The following is a 6,857-nucleotide window of genomic DNA, read 5'->3' as shown; positions in this document are numbered from 1 at the left end:
AAATGTCAGTCACCTGCGGAACTAATGCTCCAGCGAAGCTATTTCACACAGGAGCAACATTTGTCAGACGCATCTGTCTCAAATAGGCCGGTGGGGGACACACCACATGATTTGTCCCCTATTGAATTGTTGCGCGCTGATTGCATCACCCGACAGGAATTGGTGGCTTTGTCCAAAATCACAGGCCATGTCCTGAGAAGGCCGTTTTTCGGCCGTGTGACATCACTTCCGGCATGACTCCATCACAATTGCTGTCGAAATACATATTAAGCCTGTCCAAATTGGTTTATGCAGTCCATTGAGGCTACCTGAGGAGGAACGTCCAAAGAGCCAGTCTGCTACCGTATTTTCCGCACTATAAGGCGCACCTAGAAACCTCCAATTTTCTCAAAAGCCGACAGTGCGCCTTATAATCAGGTGCGCCTTATATATGGACAGATATAGAGCCACTACAGCAGGCGTGTCCAAAGTCCGGCCCGCGGGACAAAAGTATATATCTTATATATGGACAAAGTTTTAAAATGGGCCATTCGTTGAAGGTGCGCCTTATAATCCGGTGCGCCTTATAGTGTGGAAAATATGGTAATTGTCTTTTTAGAATTAGAAAACCACCTTTGGGCGGGTCGCGTTGGGGCTGATGTCTTGCAGCCAAAAAATTCTTTGGATTTGTGTTTTCTGCGGACTTTTTTCCGTGGAGGAGATGGGGGGGGGGTGTTCTGCTGGCTTGGTTGTTGTCTCAGCATGAGCACAGGAGGAAATTACACTTGTGCCATAATGCCACGCTATTCTGGGCCCTTGGAAGAAACACAGACTGTTTACCAACAGCTTTGGTTGTCAGTCAATTTATAGCTTGTACGTCTACGTAATACATCAGCATGTACATCTATGTTTAAGTGAACAAAAATGTGTCATAAAACGTTTGTTTGGTACCTGGAGAAGATTCACATCATAATAAAACAAAAATTGGACATACAAAATACATAACAGAAATATACATAAGTGTTTTTTATCCCCACCTCCTCATCTGCAGCCATTCATTTCTAGTTGCATCCATATCTTGTTGATCTGATTGGCTCATAATGGATTTGATGGCTAATCAGCTTTTTCTAAACCATTCGTTTTGACTGATTTCGATACATGCATAAAATATATTCACTTATTACAGGTGCGAAATGGAAAAATGGACAATGTTGCTCTAATGTCGTCATTAGGCAGAAGAATGAAGGTTGATTAAGATGCAGGTACCCTGATTGCTTCATGATGACGATAGCAAGATAAAAAATGCAAGCTCGCGTCCCTCCAAAGGCACATTGAGTTGCTTCGTGTATAAAAAGCTGCCGTTCCTTGCTGAAAACTACTCACAGTTTATAACCAAGGGGAAATTAACTTTCACGCACATCAGCAGGCAGATCCAGCTTTTTTGTTCATTAGCCGGTTAGCCATACGTTGCCGCTAGCGGTTAGCCGCCTACCTGTGTGACTGTGAGATTGTTTTTTTGGTGGCTACGTTTATTTTAACTCTCCACGTCTGTTTACAGCTGGACGGCGACAGAAAATAATAATGCTCCGCGCATCCAGATGGTGCGCGACATATTGCAGGTTGTTGTTGTTAGGGAATATAAAAATGGAGATTGGCCAGTTGAATTTGGCTTGCCGCATGAGCGGGAACATTAAAAAAAAAAAAACACATATGTTTAGCGGCAAGTCCATCAAGCTTCAAGCGGGTATGATTGATGAGAGCAATTAGCGACATTTGAGGAGAGACATGGAGAGTTGTGGTGAGCGTTGAAGTTCGTTTTGATCTTAACGACTGCTTTGAACCACCTTTTGACCTTATTGTGAACCCAGGACAATGCATTGTTATAGTATAGTTATATAGCTACTATATAAAATTATTTCCCACCCTTGTATGATACCAAGCGCTCGACAACACAGCTATTACGGGACATTATGGGTGTAACCGATGCGCTCGGAATCAAAGCAGGCCCGGGTTCTGCTTCCTCACGCTTTCTCTGTGTGGCGCTGCCAAAAATATCTTCGCTCTTGCTGCTTGCTTTGACATTATCACGACGATTAAACAAAGCAATAGCGCTTCAAAGCTGTCGCAGGTTTTAGATAGCGAGTCGCAGAAGGCGGCGCTCTAGAAGCGAGCGTAAATGAAAGTGGGGTACGCGCAGACGATTTTTTTAAATGAGGGCCCCCGCACACGACGAGAAAAAAAAAGATGATGAAAGATGATAAAAAGAAAGTACACCGCATCTATACCAGAAGTTAAGTTTCTCAGACAATGACAGCTCTCTTTTTCGAACTTTTGAGTTGCAGTACCAAGATTGACCTGTGAGAGGCAGCATGGTACCACCTGGCACCAATGAAACAGAAAAATACAAATTCAGTTGAGTAAATAGCGTCCTGGAGAACCACTCCAGCCTCCTCCACTTTTTTTCAGCTTTTCTGTCGGCGACTCCCCAGCGCTTTGCCACTTATCGAAATGTACGCCGGCCTTCCGTTTGGTTGCACGCAGGAAAATTGCCCCCCCTATCCAGTTCCAATCATCGCGCTTGACCGGCTGCAGGTGCAAATCCGTAATGTGCCGGCGCATTTAGGTTGTGTTCTCTCAGAGGAGTTGCCTTTTGCCTTCTCTGGATCTGTCAAACATGCTAATCAACTTCCTCGCCGTCCAAACACTCCATCACTGCCTCCAGCTCGCATTCATTTTAATGCATTGTCTCGCACGTACGCGCTATACAAACCGAATCGTAGAATCATTTGGATTGCCCTCTCCAATCACCCCCCCCCCAACCCACTCCCAGGCCTACCACAGATGTCCTGCAACCTATCATTTTCTCCGCAGTGGAATAACGGTGACGTATTCCCGTCGCTGGCGCAGCTGAATTTTAAAAAGCTCTCCTCGCCGACCGCCCACGCGCCAACGGCACTAGTGCGAGCGTGATTAACATAAACTTTGCCGGCTGTCTGCGGCCTTCTCCCTACTGCTGACTTATTCATTTGCAGACGTGAAATTGCTGTTGTTGCAGACAAAGGGCGAGGTGGAAATGGGCCTGGCTAGATTGATATCTTCTGGCAAATTGGCTGGTTATATGTAATTGTCTGGCGTGGGCGGGGGCAAATGTAATTCGCTTTTGTACATTTTCCTTTACGTGTGCTTGTGCAGATGGACTTGCAAATAAGTCCACATTAGTTCTCGCTGTGGAGAAAAACAATTATAATAATCATAGCCTTTTACTTAAATCTTGTTCTGATTCAGTTTAGCCTTGGCAATAATAACATTCCCACATAAGTATTAAAAAAAAAAAAACAGCCCTATTGTACTACTTTTGAGGCGTTTGACTTCAGAGGTTCCACTTGATAAGTTTATTTATGCTACAGAGATTCGAGCGGTGGCAAATAAAATGTGAAAAGTCTCACACGGCTGCTTCCACTTCTAATTACGTGTCATAAATTATCCCTACGCTATAAATATTTAAAGCATATTTTGACGTGTTGCTCATTTACGTTTCCCCCCAGCGAGCGCCTCAGTTGTGTCGCCATCACTCAGCAGGTATACAGGCAACGCTGTCAAAAGCGTAAATGAAAGTAAATGAGTCATGTTTATGGGTTCAAACAAAAAATGTTCAATTACTTCCGTTGGCAAAAAGTATGATTACGCAACAGCGCGCATAATTGGTTTTTTGATAGACGCGATATTGATCCCGCGTAGGAGTTGCGTGCGTGTTTCTGCTGCTAGCGTGTCACCCTTGACGTGTTTTAATGAGGGGGTTTCACGGGAAATTAGACTTGCGGAGTTATTATGCAGTCGCCAGCCATATTATTAGGTACACTTTTCAGATTCACTGCGGCGTGCTGAAATTTGTTTGATTGGTCACAAAATGATGTTTTGACTGCAAACAATTCATTATAGTTCAACTATTTATGCCAGTGATTTATAGTGACAATAAGACTAATTCGATTCCCTACCACTAGATGGCGTATCCACTTTATTGGTTGGTGTTGCGTCATGACATTTTTTTATGAAAAAATCTTGATAAAATCTGGCAATCATTAGGCACAGGAACATTAGGTTCCTTTGTCGCCTTTTTCTATGCGGAATTTGTAAAACAAAAAACACAAATCATGGACTACAAAGACTTATAAAATAATTGCGGAATGAACAATTTCACGATTAGATTAATTTGCCACTGAATCATTGCTCTGTAATAAATAGAAAAGACATTTTAAGCGTCTCTCGAAGGATAATTAATAAGATCAAAGTTCTTGCTGTTCTTGTTGATCTGTTACTTAAAAAAAAACCAACATTGAGCTCATTAATTCGGAGCAAAACATTTTAGGGTGAAGTCTCCACCGACAAAAACAACAATAAACAGACATATGTAACTGAAAATTACAACCACATTGACTGTGCCAATCGACATTTTGTTTACGAGGGTGAATTTACTATTTTTTTTCATATGCTCCAGCTCTTATATTAGAACTCATTAGATTGCCTATAACAATTCGAGCCAGGCCATTGGGAGTTGCCCGTTGTGATTGGAGGCCGCCGGCTGCCTGTGACGGCCGTGCTGATGTCAGACTCCGACTCTCGACGGCCCTCCCCGAACCATTTTCCTTTGGTTTGTGGACCTGCAGACACATTGATTTCCTCCCTTGTGTTCGCGCGAGGCTAAATTGGAAGGGTGACAACAATAACAACGGAATGAGAGTGTGTTTTGTTGGTCCGACATTGCACCGAACGAGTATCATTTGTTGCGCCTATATAATGCAGGTGACGGATTTATTTGCTGGTTTTCTATTGACGCAATAAATAACATTTTCATATATTTATTATTCATTAGTGTTCGTAGACTCACTGTATCACGTAACAGCGAGTATAAATTATCAACAATGGGAGCAACAACATACAGCCTTGAGATACGTCTGACCCCACTTTTGAATTTTTCGAAATACTAGTCGTAATTCAGCCTTTTTTTGTTTCCCTTCGACATGAGAACTAAAATTAAGCTATGAATGATACTCAAGTAAATTCACAATAAGCAGCAATTTGGCCCATAGTGAACAAAGACAAAATGGCCACCCTCTGAAAAGAGCTGGATTTTGCCTCCGAATTCATATTACACAATATTAATTAGAATGGCGTATTTCGACTAATGGGGGCGCATAGAAAATATCGTAAAGACATTTTTTGACTTGACGTCCCCTTTTATGTCCACTAGCATAGTGCTAATGTGAAACGCCATACATGGGCTAACAAATAGCATCAATGTGGTTTTATAATACTTTAAATAATTAATATTTGCAATGCGCAAAGCCATATTTTTTTCCACGATATTACAGAGTGCTATTGAGTAGACAGCCACAATCTGAGAGCATATGGTGGAGTGCATTTTGGTCAAGGAGGAGAAGCGACACCTTGTGCTGGATGTGGTGGCTGTCAAACACAGGAAGCCCATGCGTGATCACATTCAGCTCCGTGACTCATGTTCTCGTAGTGCTCTCGATTACGTGGCTCGGGCACGTCACGAAAACAATCTGCCAGCCGTTTGTGGCACGTGGCGTCGGTCTATTTGCATCGACGGGGGCACGCCGTCATGTGTCATGTGTGCAATTTGCTACAGCTCTTTATCGTGGATTGTATTGGATTTCGCAACCGCACGTAATGGACCGCATTGTAGAAGTCCATCGATTATTTGGAATTGATGGCTGGTTGTGGAGGAATGCAGGGAAATGCAGTTTGGCTGTTTTCAAATAGTTTGCCAACATGATGTCAGCGAGAGGAAGATAAGCTACTATAAATAAAAGTATTGACCTTGGCTGTCCCAAAGGTCACATTAAACTTCATTCTTTTCTGTTTTGTTTCACGTGTCATGGAGACAGATGTGAGAGCCTCAGCATTTGACAGCTTAGGCTTTGCAGTTTTTGTCAGCATTCCCTTTGGCCAAGGCTCGCTGGAGCAATGTTGCGTAATTGCCGACTGGTAAGACGTTTTTCTGTCCCTGACTGCAGTTTACTGCCAGTTTGAGGAGCTTTTAGGCTTCAAGCGGAAGATTATGATGCGCAACGACCTGAAGCCACGATGGCTAAAGCTACATCACTCTCTGAGGTATCGGCTGAATTTGCGATTTTTTTTTTTTCTCAGTATAAACTTTCCCTGGTTTTGTGCGAATACCTAATTTAGTGAAGCAACAATTTGCTACGGATAAATTGTAATTGTGTGAGCTGTTGGAGCAGTGTGACGGACCATAAAACCTTTCAGACTTACGTTAAATTGCCGTCGGGGACAGAAAATTGCCAGGCGGCAATTTTGCAATACTTCTCCGCATGACAGCATAGATAATATGTAACATTTGGTGTTGTGAAGGCACCTCAGGGTCATGTCGGCGAAACGGAAACAAATGAATGCACACGCTCACACTTTTAACGTGCATTGCGTGCATACTATCTCCACGTCAATTCAGGAAGCGTCAAATCAAAAAAACACGCTTGTCCAGTTTTTGTGAAAACCCGCCCAGCCGCTGTAAAGGTGCTCCCTGCTTACAAGGAGGTGAGGTGGGGGGGGGGGGGGACATGTTTGCCTGTGGGACAGAAGAGGTGGACAAGAGAATCTCTGTTACCTGCTCTTTGTTTTGGAGGGGGGAGCTAGCTAGCTAGGAGAGCTACTCTCATTTTCTTCCTGGACTGGACCCAAACCAAGTCGAGAAGAAGAGTGGATTAACTTTAATCCTATCAGGCTTTCTCATGACGTGGGGCTCTTCTGAGTACACCTGCAGCGCCAAGGACAAAACGGTCCATCCAACGTGGGCACCAGGATTTAAGGAGTACCATGCCGAAGCCAACGGATGAGCC

Source organism: Syngnathus floridae, chromosome 14, assembly GCF_059516105.1.
Source record: "Syngnathus floridae isolate MCC-2025c chromosome 14, RoL_Sflo_1.0, whole genome shotgun sequence".
Classification (NCBI taxonomy): Eukaryota; Metazoa; Chordata; class Actinopteri; order Syngnathiformes; family Syngnathidae; genus Syngnathus; species Syngnathus floridae.
The sequence above is the reverse complement of the archived record's forward strand: the minus strand, read 5'-3'. Positions refer to the sequence as shown.